A 16927-nucleotide genomic window follows, 5' to 3' on the forward strand; every position below is an offset into this window, starting at 1 on the left:
ACTTCGAGTAATACCTCCTACACCAGTAATATTGGAAGCATCGACCTTGGAGACCTCTTTTTTCTATCCCTGAACTACAGTGTCACAACCATATCTCCAGGGTACAGCTTTATCATCTTTATATGGGAAAGGAGTTGGGACTTTAAAAGTTACTGGCCTGGGGAAGAGTTTGTCTATGACTGACTTTAGTTTGTTCCCACACTGAATTGTCACTGGTTTGAGAAACAACTTTTCAGGCCTATCAGTCATGTGCACCTTAACATTCTTCAAGTCTTTTTTTTCTTCATAGACCTCCATCTGATGTGAATCCAAGAGTTTTTGCACCTCTTAGCGAAACTGCTGATAGGTTTCAATGGAATGGCCTATTGCCCCACTATGATACTTACAACTGGTGCCAGCTATATATGCTCCATGATAGCTGTGTGGACTTACCAGTTGTATCCTGTCTACTTTTCGTAAAACATTAAACAGTTGGCTGAGAGGTGTCTTAATATCTGCCACTTTCGTCTTCACATGACGCTCTTGTTCTTCACCTATAGCATTCACATTATGATTTGGCAAAGGATTGCCACTAACATTTGGCGCAGTTATCCCTCCAGTGTCAAAGCAAATCATCACATCCTTAATCAACCGTTGCACTTTATGTTTCAGGGTAGTCCAATTTTCGGTAAAGTGACCAGCAATCCCATAATGGTAGTCACAGTGGGCAGTGAGATCATACCACTTGGGGTAAGGTGGCTTGAGAGGTTCCAATTTACTTGGAACAATCAAGTGACTGTTGTAGAGCTCCTTATATAATTTCGTATAAGTCATTAGAATTGGGTCAAAAACAAGTTTCTCACGAGTGGTTCGTTGCTCCCGCGAGCCACCAATGGGGTTAGTTGGGCGATTTTGAGGTCTTGGGGTAGGTTGAATGTTAGAACTGTACATGGTATTTTAGGGTCTATGAGAGGTTTGATAGGTTTGGGGGTATGGTGGTTGTGTAAATGGTTGGTATGGGTGAAAAAAAGTGTTGTTTACAGCAGGGTGATATGGCAAATATTTTGGTGGTGGGTAAGGTGAATAACCTCTGATTTGTCGTCTATCAAAGCTCACGGCCTGAGCTTTAGTTTTTTTTTTCTTCGGGACTCTTTTACTAGATGTTTTATTTTCTTCTAGCTTGCCATTCTTGATGGCACTCTCAATGATCTCTCCCGAGATTACCATATCAGTAAAATTTTTTATCGCATTTCCTATCATCTTTTCATAATAGGGAGGTTTTAAAATGCTAACAAATAGCACCGTAGTTTCTTTCTCGGTCAGAGGAGGTTGTACTTGAGAAGCAACATCCCTCCACCTCTGGGCATACTTTTTAAAAGATTCATTTGACTTTTTCTCCAGATTCTGTAAAGATAAACGATCGGGGGCCAAATCGATGATATATCGATATTGACTGATAAAGTCATGTGCCATATCGCTCCAAGAGCGAATACGAGTTCTGTCCAGCTGAATATACCATCTGGCCGCAGAGCCAGTAAGACTGTCTTGGAAAACATGCATCAATAGCTTTTCATCATGTGCATGAGCTGCCATCTTCCTGTAATACATGGTGATGTGAGTTTTGAGGCACTTTGTACCATCATATGTTTCAAATTTTGGTACCTTGAACTTATGGGGGATAACCACATCAGGAACTAGGTAGAGCCCAGCAGCATCAACTGACCCATAAAAGCTAAATCCTTCCACAGCCCTTAGCCTTTGCTCTAGCATGCTAATCTTGGAACTTTCCTCAGCTTCCACCCTCATCTTTTCTTTTTTCTTCTTTTTTAAATCATCTAGATCAAGAATTGGTTCTGCTGCCTTTTTAGTGAAGAGAGGATTTATATAGCTATTATACTGCCTTGGGTTGAAAGCTGATGGTATTCCAGGATATGTTGGATATGCGAAGTGTTGTGGTGAGACCTCTTGGGCAGACTGGGCTTGAGGTGGGTCAAAACTTGGAGGGTACAAAAGGTCAGCCACTTCTTGCTGACTTGTACTTTTTTCAACTCTTTTTCCTTTATTAATGTTGTTAAGAGCTTCCATAATCTTGCTTAGCTCACTTTTAATCTTTTCTTGTGCTTTTTCTATCTTTTCAAATCTATGGGAATTTTTCTGCTCCATTTGCCTTGCTCTGGATCTTGTGTTGAATCGATGGGCAAGATTTTTGCTAGATGGAGCTATCCTGGAACCTTGAATACCATATCTTAGAATTAGTAAATTTTCATGATCATCATATGGTTATTTTGTTAAATGTAATGAATGAGAATGCAATGAATGAAAAAATGCATGTATGCAAAGAACATTTGCCTTAAAACGATATTCAACTAAAAAAATTTCATTTATTCCAAAAAACTTTGATCTACATTGAGTTTATCATCCTAAAATTATAGCCATAAAATTTTTTGATCTATTCATATTGGGCCTTAGCTTCTTTTATGAAGTTCAAGAGATGCTGTCCATGTTCTTCTACTGGGACCACCACTTGTCTTAATGCCTCTGCCTTTTCCACCATCTCTCTTGCCTTACACACCCCTTTATGAATTTGGGTTGTTAAGTGCTCAATGTATTTCTGCCTTCCTAGGTTCTCTCTTTTACTACACCAGACTTGGTATGATAATTCTTTATGTTCTCTAACCAATGCAGCGATGTGGTCTCTTTGTTCTTCCAACCTTTGACTTAGCCCGTTCAAATAACTGTTTAGCATGTTAATTTTTGCCTGTGCTTCAGTACTTTCTTTTTCCAACTCGGCATACTCTTGTTTCAATCTTGTATTTTCTTCAGTCAGCTCAGTAATGGTTACCTCTTTGGCTCTTTCTCTCACACATAGCCTCTTATGCTCTTGGTGTAACTTTGCTAGATCTTCAGTAGCTGTATCACGTTCTCTAGCAGTCTTGTGAACTTTAACTTTATAACTTTATAACTTTCAGCTCTACCTTTCCACTGGGCTTTTTCTTCTTGAAGTTCTTGAATCTCTTTCTTTAACTTGATCTTCTCAAACTCAAATTCTTTTGTTGCCAGTTCTAACTCTGATGGTGTCTCTTCAAGTTTTTTTTTGTTGGTGGTTGAGAGATTTCATAAGTGAATACCATTTCTTGTCTTCTCTTTGTTCTCCAAACCAAGTAACCTGGGGTGACTTTTTTAGTGAATGGTCCAGGACTCACTCTTTGAAGATTTTTCCATGCTTTGATCATCTCATTCATCCTCTAAAATGCTTTAGGCTCACTGTAAGAGAAATCTAACTGATGAAGCCCATAAGTCATAAGAATGAACTGTTCTCCCCCCAATTGCCTTCTCACTATGAGTGGTGCATAATTCGTCACTCCTCATAAACCCAGAAGTGGAACCACTGTACTATCCCCATATTGGTATAACATAGGCTCACGATTCATCTATGGGGCCAACCATCTCACCCTGGCACTTTCTAATTTTTGTAAGAAAGTTATCCATTCTTGTTTAGGCTTCCGTTTTGACCATCCACTTTCACAGAATTTCTTGATTGGAAAATGATTACAGATGTAAATCTTCGAGAAAGCACCATTTCCTTGTTCAAAATGGCTTTTCATCCACACGTACAATAACGGTATGCATCCTATGAAGCGCCCTCAATTCCGACGATAATAACTCAAAGATCTGATAGTCTCTACTAATATCACCATTAAAGGATTACAGCCATTGATCACATTTTCGAAGAAATCAACCACCACTATCTCAATATGTCCCAAAACCTTTGAAAAGATTACCAGTCTGTATATAGCCAAGGCAAATATGTCTAACCCCCGTTCTTCATTAACGTATTGCATCAGAAACTCATGAAAGAACTTCCAAGGTAGGCAAACCTGTTCTTGTTTTTTCTTTGTATGAGAATCCATAACTTTTTTGTCTATCCCCATGAGTTGAGCTAAACTTTTACGAAATTTTGACTTATGCTTTTTGACATATATCTTGTCAGGAGTCTTGAGATGCAAACCTACCAAGATCGAATATTCTTCTATGGTGGGAGTCATATCAGCTTCATTAAAGATGAAACATTTGTATGCAGGATCTTAGAATTGTGATGCAGCTCTGATTAGTTGATCATCAACAACCATTGCTAGAAGGTGTGCTATATGCCCATGTTTTTGATAAAACTGCTCTTGTCTTGACGGACTCATCTTTTTCTAGATATCAACCAAATCTTCTAAATTGTTCTATTTAAGAAGGATAGATGTTTCTTGAGACAGAGTAGACTCATACCCAATTGGCAAGCAATCTTTCATCTTCAGTTGAGTCTTTTCTGACAGGGCCCTTACGTCATTAGGTGTCCCACAAGGTGCTAATACTGATGAAAAACAGACTAAGCGTTTATTGGTGTCCATGAAAAAAATTTGTTAAAGACCGTTTTTTAGGCAAATGTTCTTTATGCAACTTTATGATATGCACATGAACCAATGCAAAAGAAAAAAAAAAGGTTAGTATACCCAGAAAAAGAATAAATGACTAAGTAAATTTAAACATCACACGAAGTAAAAGGGATGAATCTTATGCTTTTGGTTAATTCTATCAGGGAAGAGTGATGGTTCTATCTATGGGTTAGGCACTCTTAAGGTTCACTATATGTGGTTTTAAGGGTCAAAGTCTAAAGGTCCTCAAATTGTTCCTTACATCCTTGTCCATCACAGACTAGTAAGGCACCCTAATCCTCACCCATTACAGGCTACAAGCGAAAAAGATTCAATTTGAGTGGGAGTATTTCGCTAGCCACTGCGGAGGCATTAGACCTCACGAAAGTAATAGGTACTTTACTCCCTCCTAGAGGGACGAAGCTCGGGTGTAGAGCTCATGTTATGCACATGCATATGAATGACATAATTAACAAGATAAATAAACATGAATGAATAATAACACATATATACAACAAGGTTCAATTTTATTAGGCTTTCGGATAACACAAATTATTTGCTGGCCTGACTCTCAAAGTCCCCAGTAGAGTCACCAAGCTGTCATAACATCTAGATCCGAGGATTTATCGCTAGACATTGACTTTAGGGAGTCGCCACCAATCTTTTTAATCTATGTGTGATTGGCCACCTAAGGAATCTGTCCTTTTAGGGAACACCTAAGTTTAAGGGTCCCCAAAAGAATAGGTTCAGGTCTACTAACCAGAACAGAGTTCGGGAGTTCGGTTACGTGTGAGGAAGGTTATAGCACCCTCACAACGCCCATCAAAAGATGGTACCAACTTAAATTTGTGTTATCCAATGAGCCTTAAAATTTCACCAAGTAATTAATTATTGAAAATTATTCTCAATTAACTCTAATACTTTTAGCAAAAAATTAAGAAAATTCCCTCACCTCAGTATGCAAGAAAAACTACTGTTTCACTTGCAGAGGCTCCGTCGTCGGATTATTTAAAGAAAAATCAAAATCAAAATCAAAATGAAAGGAAGGAAAGAATGATTATTTTTTGTGTAGGGAAAATTGATACTTTCAATTTTTCCCCAAAAATGTTTTTTTTGAAACTTTGATTTTCGAGGAAAATTGATACTTTCAACTTTTCCTCAAAAATCCTTTTTCTTTTGAAAATTTATATTTAAGAAAAATTGATACTTTCAACTTTTCTCCAAAAATATTTTTTGAAAATTTATTTCTAAGGAAAATTGATACTTTCAACTTTTGAAAATTGATACTTTCAACTTTTCCCCAAAAATATTTTTTTGAAAATTTATTTTTAAGGAAAATTGATACTTTCAACTTTTCCCAAAAAATGTTTTTTGAAAACTTATTTTTAAGGAAAATTGATACTTTCAACTTTTTCCTAAAAATATTTTTTTGAAAACTTATTTTTAAGGAAAATTGATACTTTTAACTTTTCCCCAAAAATATTTTTTTTATTTTTATTTAAAGAAAATAGAACAAAAATAAAAGTGAAAATAAATAAAGATAAAAAATAAAGAAAAGTAAAACAAAAATAAAAATAAGATAAAGATAAAAAATATTAAATAAATCTAATCTAATAAATAAAAATAAATAAATAAATAAAACAAATAAATAAATAAATAAAATTCCCAAAAAAAAAACTTGGAGCGGCTTGGCTATCGGCTCGGCTCAAGGAAGAGAAAACGGCTCGAAGAAGCGACTTTGGAGCGCGGCTCGGGTTAGCTCGGCTCGGAGGGGGCAGACACGCGCGGGTCAGATGACGGGTCGACGCCCGGGTCGGGTCGGATTTCGACAAAACGCGCGGATCCTCTAGTCACTTAAGGCCAAAACGACGTCGTTTTGGGAGGGTATTTAAGGTCCTTCCCTTTGTTTTTCGACAAAAAGCTCCTCTCCTCTCTCTTTTTTCTTTCCTTTTTCTCTCCCTTCTCTCTAAAAGCTGAAGAACTCCGGTTGAATGTTCGTCAAATGCTAAAAAATATCGTCAGAATCTGGAAAATTTCATCAAAAGTTCACCGGAAGTTGGCAGGAAGATCAACGATTTCTGGGATTCGTCGCCGGAAACTGGGTAGGTCGCCGGAGACTTCAAGTTTGGGCGGAATTTTCACCAGAAAATTCAAACTTCGCCAGAAAATTCATCGAAATCTGGAATTTTCAGAAATTCCCAGAAAAAAATCGCCAAAAAGCTTTAAAAAATGTATTCTCACTCTCAGAACGCTCCTAAACCTTTTCTTAACTCTCTATACGCCCCTATTCTCTCAATCAGTAGCTTTTGCTTACTGTTTTCTGTATGTCCAGCATTTGTTCCAGGAGGTCCCTTTTATAGGGATTGATCAGGAGTTCCTGATCAATCTCAATTCTTCCTTGGACGGGGATTCAATCTTTGAATCCAATCTGGACTCTCTTGATTGAATTCCCCTTCACAGTGAGATTTTTCAACTTTCAATCCCAGCCCTCCAAAATAAAAATCAAATAAAAAAATAATAGATAATTAAAAAAGATAAGATAAATTTAAAAAATAATAATAATATCATATATACAAAAAATCAGACAAACGGAACAAGAGAGAAAAAAAATTAACAGATAATACAATAAGATAAATCAAAAAAATATTACAAAAAAAATAATAATAATAAAATAATAAATAAATTATAATATATAATAAATATAGAACTATATAAATAAAATACATATAAATATTAACAAAGAAAAAAATAAATAAATAAGTAAAAATATACATATAATAATAATAAATAATAAAATACATAAAATACAAAAAAAAATACAAAGTAAAAATTGCATTGGGCTTACCCATTTGGGCCAGGCCACTTGATCTGGGCCAGGACCCAATTGGGTGTCTACATTTGTCTATTTTTATAAATAACAACATTAAATCAAAATTCAAGCTTAATTATGTCTCATCCTATTTTAATAAATAATATTTCGTTATTTCTTCCTAGTTTATAGAGGACATTACATAATAATATTAATTAATTAAAAATATCATTAATCATTATATTTCATAATTCAACTACTTTAAAACGAGACAATTACTTAAATGATATGGTTAAAAATATAAAAAAATAAATCGTATTAAAAATATGTCTGTGATAGTATTAAAATCCCTATTAATTTTATCTATACTAATTTTATAATGCTATGGATTGAATAGATTTCATGAATTAGAAGACAATATATTAACTTATTTTATAATATTACATTAAAGCTAAATAAAATAATCAAACATATAAAAATAAGATACATTAATCATTTTAGACTTATTCATGGATCCAATTGGTCACGAAACTTATAGGCAAAGCTCCATCCCATTCAATCCAAAAAAAAAAAAAATCAACTTATAAAAATAAAAAAAAATAATTTTTATTTAAATTTATTTTTAAAATATAGTTAAATCATTCAAATATTATGTATGAAAATAATTTTTAAATAGTAATCAAAGCTTATAGAGCTAAATGGGTAGATTGGATTTGACCAAACCATGATAAAATAAAACTATTTTAGCTAAATGGGTAGAATGATAGATAAAAATGATTTTATTTTGAGGGTGTGTTTGGTTCATTAAATTTAATATTTCAGTTGAAAAAATCATTCTTTTCAAATCATTTTTCTTGAAAATTTTTTAGTAATAAAAAATTCCAACATTTAGTTCAACATAGAGAAATGTAAGATCTTAAAGTTTTGTTCTCAAAATCTAAAAATAATTAATGACTTGTTTTATTATGTTATCTTTGATGAATATGAATAATACGTAATATTCATAAAATTATATAAATAACTAAATTATATAACATTTTCATAATAAATTTATTTATGCAAATTATTTAATTAAATTAATTTATATATTTTATTAACATACTTTATTTACTTATTAATTATTTTTATATAAATATAACATGTAATTATTATATTTTTATTTTTTTCATGTAAACTTTAAAATTTTTATTTATTTAATATTAAAAAAATAACAATTGAAAGAACCAAATGTAGTGTTAAAAAATAAAACACAATGATTATTTATGTCAAATATGATTTTATTAATAAAAAGATTATGGATATTTATTTCGATCATCATTTGTACTAAGTTTTTAAGCTCATACTTTGTACAGTTAATTTTATAATATAAAATCATGCAAATCAAATCATCACAACAAATTTGCACAGGGAATTGGCAATGTGATTTCAAGATTTGTACCAACAAAAGTATAATAATTTATTCGTTAAAATGTATAACAATTAGTTTTTTAGTACATGAAATTGAAACATGAAAATGTTATACTAAGCTATTTATGAAAATATACCGTTAAAATCTCTTCGCACACAATGTTATTTTTACGATATTTAAACGTATCTTTGACTTCTAAAATCACAATTCTTAATCTTAATGGTGAAGTCACATGAGAAAGGATCACATACAATTGGCCATGAATGAAAACACGTATAGACAAATATAGACTAATAGATTTCAATGATTGTCCTTGTTTTCTATTAATTATCATTGCATAACATGGCTCTGATAATAGCCTTCATTTTAGAACAAATGGCCATTTTGTTTGTTAAGAAGTCATCAATATCTTTGAAATCATTACTTTTGATCATATATTGGTTTCGGGCATTATTTTATCTTTAACCACCCAATCACTCAATTGAGTAATAATCAAACGTAAACCGTTACATATTCCTAAGCTCGAAACAGGTATATCAATCTTCAACTTTAACAAATGACAAGGCACAAAAAGAAAATCCAAACTATTAATGAACTCAATCGAATACATTTTGTTCTTCATTTTCGATATAACCCTTGCATATCTCATCACTGCTTCTTTAAATTCTCATTTTATCTTTCAATAAATTTATCATATGTTCATTAATCTCATTTGCAGTTTCATTTGCAGATTTTTGAATTTCTACCATGTGTTTGTATTATTAACGAGAACAAGGAAGTCATGCGGGCTTATATCTCTAATTTCATTGGTATTCCTGAAACCAATAATAACATAATATTGTGGTTAATCCATTGGCCAGTAATGGGTTTCCAGTTGGAAGGTGGTAATTCTCTTAGATGTTCAGTATCAAATTTTCATCTCATTGTAAGAGAAATAAGCGTTATATGTGGATCAGAAAACAAAATTAGAAATGAATCAAATTTTCGATACTACTATCAAGGAATGAGTAAGATTGCAAGGGATACTATTTAAGCTTTTTTTTTTATTGCCAAAGTTTATAAATAAACAACACATTATTTATCCCATCTTTTAGGCGACGAAGATGTAACAAGAAATATCGAGTTGGAACTAACTGAAGACTTACTCAGTTTGAACACTTATGAAAATGTTAAAATGTAAATTTGCAATTGTTCAGATGAATCAGAAATAGTTGCTTCCCCACATGTTCCCTTTTCACTTTCCAAGTTTTTCACTTTATATATTACCACTTTTTATCGTTTTCTTTTCTTTTTTTTTTTTTTTTGTAACTCATTCTATAATTCCATGCTACAGGTGTTACACGATTGTGGCATAATTACAGCTTTTGATCCAATTAATGATGTGCCATTTTATGGAGCTGGCAGGCCTAAGGTTTCAATTACAGTGTCCCCAAACTCTAGTCAAAAGATTGGCTGGGTAAAATCGATTATCATTCTTTCTGCCAACAATGATGAAACAATTGAATTTTTGCCAGGAATTGAAATTGTGAACGAGACCAAAGGTACAAAGTGGACCTATTCTAAACATTTTGGAATTCCTGAAACCAAGAACACCTTAACTTGGTTAACTAGTTGGAATTTAGGGGCGATGAACTGCATGCTGGTGATCATATTAGCCTTGCGGTACTTTCAGATTTATGTGTAATACAATATGGTATTGAACTCGTTTATGATTATGAGCCAGAAGACAAGTGCAACTCTCTTGATCAATTGCGATGGATGAGTAAATTTCTAGTTTTCTTTCTGCCATTTTTATTTATGTTTTGTTTAAATCTCAAAGAACCTTGCATCGGATGCAGAGTTCTTGATGTTGGAGTTCAACCAAAAGCAAAGTTTCTTGCAATTTTGGAGGCTGTGTTGTAACAATGTTTTTTGGATTCCCAATATTTCTGTTCCTATGCCTTAATAATCGAAACTAATTCTCTTGGGAAACTGATTTGTAGCGGACACGTCCCAAGTAGTATTTCAGCTCCACAGTTCATTTCGTGAGATTGGGTGGAGTGATTGACGAGCAAACTGATTGGCAATGTATTTGCTTGATTTTCTTTTTCCCATAAATTAGAGTGGAATCATAGACGTACGGCCCAAAATCGGATCCAACCCATTTTCCGAAGATAATTACGTCCCGAGGAACGCTTGATTTTTTGGAAGAGATTTTAATAAAAATATTAGATTTATTGGATGACTCTCGATCAAAATGAGGCCCATTTAAAATTCAAGTCTGGCTTTGGTTCTAATTTTAAGAGTCGAGCCCGACTTGACTTGAATGGGTAATTATATATTATAAATATATAGTATAAAATATACTTAATATTAATAAATAAGTAATGTCAAACAACATTTGAAAGAAAGTATTGTAAAATGTATTAATTCGAAATAATAATCTTTTTAATTGCATTATTTGAATAAATATTTTCTATAAATAAATTTTGACTGTTGAAATTTGATGTAAAAAATAATTATATGCAAGAATATTAATGATATTAACTATTATGTATAGAAAAATTAAATATATATAAAGAAAAGTATGCAATATGAATAATATTAAATTTTTAAAAATATATAGATTTTACGAATAATATAAAAAAATAAAAATCTATATTTTAAAATAAGTTTTGAAGTTAAGAGTTAAAAAAATAATGTTTGGTTTCATAACTTTATATTTTAGGTGGATCAAAGTGAGATAGAATTTCGAAAAACCATATATTTTGGTGGATTTTCAAATTCCTAATTTGAAATTATCAAACATGTCAATTTGTTACTAAAATTTTAAAAAACGTGACTAAACTGAAATCCATCTTCCAAATTTTTCAAGTAAGACTTTGTGCACATATTGGACTCAATGAGCCCTTTCTTAAGCTTTATTAAGCCTATATCCTTGGACTTGCATTAATGACCTTGGACTGGTCTTAATTCCAAGACCCATACTTGCTAACCAATCAATCAATTAATTAAAAGTGTTTTTAACTCTCATGATTTTTTGACGGATAACTCTTTAAGATTAGTTAATATATTATTTATAGTAATAATTTTGTATTAAATTCAATAGTTGATAATTTTATTCATGGTTTTTAATGCATTAATAGAAGTTATTATTTTACTAAAAATGCTAATCAATGTTTAATGACATATAATTAATATAATTAATATATTATTTTCTCTTGAATTTAATGAAATAAATGCAAAAGTCTTTCTTAAAAGAGTAATCGGTGCCTATAAGCACCCATAATCGACTCCTTTACTTTATATAGTAATTTTGAATGATTTTCTTAACGTCATGATTTGATAGATATTAATAAAAAAAAGTTTTTTTAAAAAAAAAAAAATAATACATATATCACTTGTTTGAATAGTTAAAATTAATAAAAGAAATGAAAGAAAAATAAATTTAATAACTATAATATAATATACAAATATATTTTTATATTACTTAACTTATATAAAAAATCTTTTTAAACAAAATTAAACATATTTAATAATTAAAATATACTAACTAATTATTAATTTACTCTTAATTTTATGTTTAATTTAATCTTTTAATTTATTCTGATAATAATTTGATTTATTTTATTATTAAGATTTTAAAAATTTTAAAATATTTATAAATTATGATATTATATAAAAATACTTATAAAAATAAATTATCTTTATAGAATGTGTCAATTATATAATCAAATCTAAAATCATAAAAAAAATATTAATATAATAATCTTTTTATAAAAATAAAATTTTTTATAAAATTTTTTATAAAAATAAAAATAAAATTATAGGATGATTAATATTTCTTCTTATATAATAAAAAATTAAAAAATGTGAGACATCCACATGAAGTTAAAAAATAGGTTATATTTTTATGATTAATCTGATCTTAATTTTGTGTTGGATACAGCTAATTTTCACACAATTCAACGCTTGCAAGGTGGACTAAATTATTTGCCTAAATTTGAGTTTAAAAAAAGTAAAAATTTTGACCGAAAAGACAAGAAGTAGCACCTGAATCCAAACTAGAAATCAAAGATGTTAAGCAATGGTAATCTTTTCTAAGCTTATAAGCAAAACCAGTTCTCTCAGACTCTCACCATCACAACCAATTGCAACATCTGGTATTGTATCAACATCAGCAGCAACAACAATTTATTTTTAAAAAATCTTCCCTTGCTTAGAGAAGAAAATCATCTCCGGGCGAGTGACGACTGGAGGCGGCAGCCATCGTCGACGTCAAATTCTGGGTTGGATCTAAAATTAGAGAGTGGGTAAGTTAGACATAGTGAGAATGAAAGGGTAGAGAACCAGCGGAGAAGGGAATGATAAAAAAACTTATCATTCAATTTTTATTTTTATTTTTTATGAGTCCACTTATGTTTTTTTTGCCAGCTGCATATATATATTTTTTGCCAGCTGTTCTTATCAAAAGAGTTAGTGGCGCATGGGTAAAAAATCCTTATTTAAGCAATTTTAAAGAGTTTAATCATGATTTAAATCAAATTAAATATTACAATTATATATTTGATATATTATTAGTATATAAGTTTTATATATTATAAATGAATTAAGTGATGTTATTGTATTAATAAATAAATATTAATTTTTAAAATAAATATACAAAAATTAATATTTTTAAAAAATTTTATTTATTAATAAAAATATATTATCTAATTTATTAATGATATATAAAATTCATATACTAAAAATATATCAAATATAAATTTAACGAAAATTGACAAAACATCGAATCTTAAATTTAAGATTTAGCCAAAGTTATTTGTGTCATTGGATATCGTTTGCCCAAATATTCCATAGACTATATAAAAGAACCATCAAAACATATTTCATGTTGCAACTCATAGAAGGGAATATTTTAACTTCCTAACAAAATAACATCTTTGGAATGATATGAATCTTCCTTGAAAATATATAAAATAATAAAAACTAAAAAAAATTCCTAAACAATCTTGTAGCTCAGATGGTTAGAGCACCCGTTTGGTAAGCGGCAGGTCTTGCGTTCGACTCTCAACGGGTGCAACACTTATAATGTAAAATTCATGTACCACAAAAAAAATATCAAATATAAATTTAACGAAAATTGACAAAACATCGAATCTTAAATTTAAGATTTAGCCAAAGTTATTTGTGTCATTGGATATCGTTTGCCCAAATATTCCATCGACTATATAAAAGAACCATCAAAACATATTTCATGGTGCAACTCATAGAAGGGAATATTTTAACTTCCCAACAAAATAATATCTTTGGAATGATATGAATCTTCCTTGAAAATATATAAATTAATAAAAACTAAAAAGACTTCTCAACCAAACTCGTAGCTCAGAGGGTTAGAGCACCCGTTTAGCAAGCGGAAGGTCTTGAGTTCGACTCTCAACGGGAGCCAACATTTATAATTTTACATTTTCCTTTTAGCAACAGTTTCCTTGCCCCCTTTAAAGCATAACATTAACATGCCCACAAATTCCATCCTGAAACTCCGTATTACTAAGAAATTCACTGTTTTTGGTTTCCTTAACGCCATAGCTGTTGCCTCTGGCTCTGGTGCCACTGTTTCATGGTGCTGTCACTTCTGCCTCGCCCAAGTGGTTGTTACTGCCTTTGCTACTGCCTCCGCGACTTGTCTCTCCACTAAGGTTGTCTTTTTATGACCGAAAGTGGAGGAGCAACAAGGTACCCGTCTGTTCTTTTTTTTTTTCTTTTTTACTACTTTCTCTTTTGTGAGTTTTTATTTATTGGGATTTCTATGCAGTATTGGAATAGAAGTTTGCCTAATTTTCTGCTTTCCTAAATTAGATAGAAATAACGGTGTTCTATTACGTTCAATTTTAGGCAAAGCGCTACAAGTTTTTTTTGCAGTACCAGATTAGGGGAATACTAGTTGTGTGCTTTGTTCTTGATTGGCTTTTAAGAACCTTTTCAGCTATGTTATCTTTTTCGTTTTAAATTTAGCTTGTGTTTTCAAGCCTGTCTGTTGGTGTATGGTTATTTTGGATGTTCATTTTATACTGTAGGCACTGCTTTTCAGTTTTATAATTCTTACAATTGTGCATACACTATGAAAGCATTTAGGCCTTACACTGTCTCAATTTTCCCAAATACACTCACCCTTCTATTATTATTATTTTTGTTTAATTGAGCCTTATTTGGATGGAAATCCTTTAAATCCGTTATCTTCTGCTTGGCACCAACGTGACACGTAAGAGCTTTGTAGATGCTGATGTGGCATGCCATGCATGTAAGCACCAACTCAGATTATATTTTTATGTTTTGCCATGTGGATAATAATGTGGCAAAAGTAATGACCACGTGGACACCGACATGACAGAGATAATAGACTTCATCAGTTTCATTCAAAATAAGGGCTTAATTGAACAAAAATAGTAGTCAATTGGGTGCTAGAAGAATAGAGTTTATTTGAAAATTTGTGGGAAAGTACAGGGCTTTTTTAATATCTGGAATAGATCTGACTAGGTATCCTATATTTAATGAGGCAAAGGCTTGCCATCTATAGTTGCCTCATGACTGGCATACGGTCGTTCTCTTCTGCCACTAAGGCACTGAATTTGTGAAGGCTGGTGCAAAAGGCTATTGCATTTGCGAAAAGAGCTCATAATGGCAGTTCAGAAGAACGGGAGACCCATATTTATCACATTGCATTCAAACGGGGAGAATCTTAGCTATGTTGGTTCCATCAAGTGGCCTACGCTACGAGCGTGAAACTGTACAACCAACTACTATTAAGTGTGTTGCATTGTGCTGTGTCCTTATTACTTTGTTCTTCTGATAGTCTTTCATAAGCTTTTTTTTTTTTTCTTTCTTTCTGTGGGTTCTGTACACACACATTCACAAAACGTTTATGATATATTATTATTATTTTATTCTCACAGCAAACCATGGTTTTTTTTTTTTTTTTTTTTACAAAGGAGACTAAGATTTAAAAAGGAATTAAGAAACAAAGATTTACAAGTACTAAGAATCGAATCTCAGCCGTATAAGATTTCACCTCGTAAGAGAGGTGGGTGAACCATTTTGGCTAAACACGTTCAGCATATCATGTCTTTGACTCCCATGTATCAGCCTAGTGTTTTACTTCATTAATCTATCTCTATAATTGTAGACCAATAGAATTCGACTATTACTCTCTTTCAGAGAAGTTAGGGAGCCATTATGATAGTATGTAGGCACAAGGATCAATGCCCTATTGTAGGGTAGGAAAACACATTAGAGTAAAAACAATAGCTCTTGTGATGTTTTAGACAGTCTATATAGCCATTTTGATGCTTTGAATTTAATGGTTAACAGTTAGTTCTAATGGTAACAATGGTTACATGGGTAGATACAGGGGCAAGGAAGGAAATGGGTGAGGGCTAAAACAGTAATTTCAATAGGAAAGTGGGGCTAAAGTAGAAATTTGATTAGACTAGTCATTGTAGAATAAAGGAGTTGAAAGTTTTGGGGGCGTGGCCCCTGCCTATCCCCCTTTGTCTCTGCCCCTTGTTGGATAGTTAATGTCTGGAAACTTGGTTCATCCTTTCATTCTGATAAGATAATGCTGACTCAGTTGCATTCTTTCCTCTTATTAAAAAAAACTGTAGCCCTCAAAAGTGCCAGGGTTGCTCAAAAACATGCTTCACTTTCTGTTAATTCCTTAAGTATACTAATGTCCTAAAGTTTTGCTGCGGGCTATTGACACAGTTGTTGCTGGGATACTAGATGCGGCTGATGATACTTGTGAAAGTTTGCTCATCATAGAAGCCGAGTTTGGTAGCTGCTGTTTCTAACACCAGAAAATGCAAAAATTATTTTTAGCTACCCATTAATTTTCTGTCAAATATAAAATTAAAAAAAACAAAAATCATTTTCTAAAAGTTATTTTTGGCAAAAACAAACAGTCTTAGTTATATAAATCAGATAAAGTCTGCATTTTAATTGGTTGTCTGTAGAATCATCATCTTTAATCTTTACTTTTCACTGAAAAAAGCATACAGCTTATAGACATTTTATTAAATGGTATATTAGCCCTTTAATAAGGATGGTTTATTCTCCCATCTTTTCCTGCATTGGTGATGAATTGGGGTCATGGGAAAGCCGACTTTAGTCGTGTGATTGTGATCCATGGTTGTTTGGGCACGTTTTAAAATGCAAAAGAAAAAAATAAAGTGGAAAGAAAAGAATAAAAAATAATTGTCATATTGATGGAAGTGTTCTATATGGATTCCTTTTAATTTTGAAATAATCTATTATTTGAATGAATGGTAAAATTAA

The 16927-nt window shown here is 31.7% G+C and overlaps 1 long non-coding RNA gene and 1 pseudogene across 1 annotated transcript; both read left to right on the top strand.

The window, feature by feature from the left end:
- The first annotated feature begins 8794 nt into the window (after nt 1-8794).
- On the top strand, nt 8795-10692 carry LOC149514990 (uncharacterized; annotated as a pseudogene).
- A 2923-nt stretch (nt 10693-13615) lies between these two features.
- Nucleotides 13616-15540, top strand: LOC149514991 (uncharacterized). Its single transcript, XR_016327229.1, has 2 exons — nt 13616-14332; nt 15124-15540. It is a non-coding gene; the product is annotated as an uncharacterized LOC149514991 (long non-coding RNA).
- The last annotated feature ends 1387 nt before the right edge of the window (nt 15541-16927 follow it).

Source organism: Durio zibethinus, chromosome 14 (assembly GCF_047325235.1).
Source record: "Durio zibethinus cultivar Kanyao isolate XHJ-2024 chromosome 14, ASM4732523v1, whole genome shotgun sequence".
Taxonomy (NCBI): domain Eukaryota; kingdom Viridiplantae; phylum Streptophyta; class Magnoliopsida; order Malvales; family Malvaceae; genus Durio; species Durio zibethinus.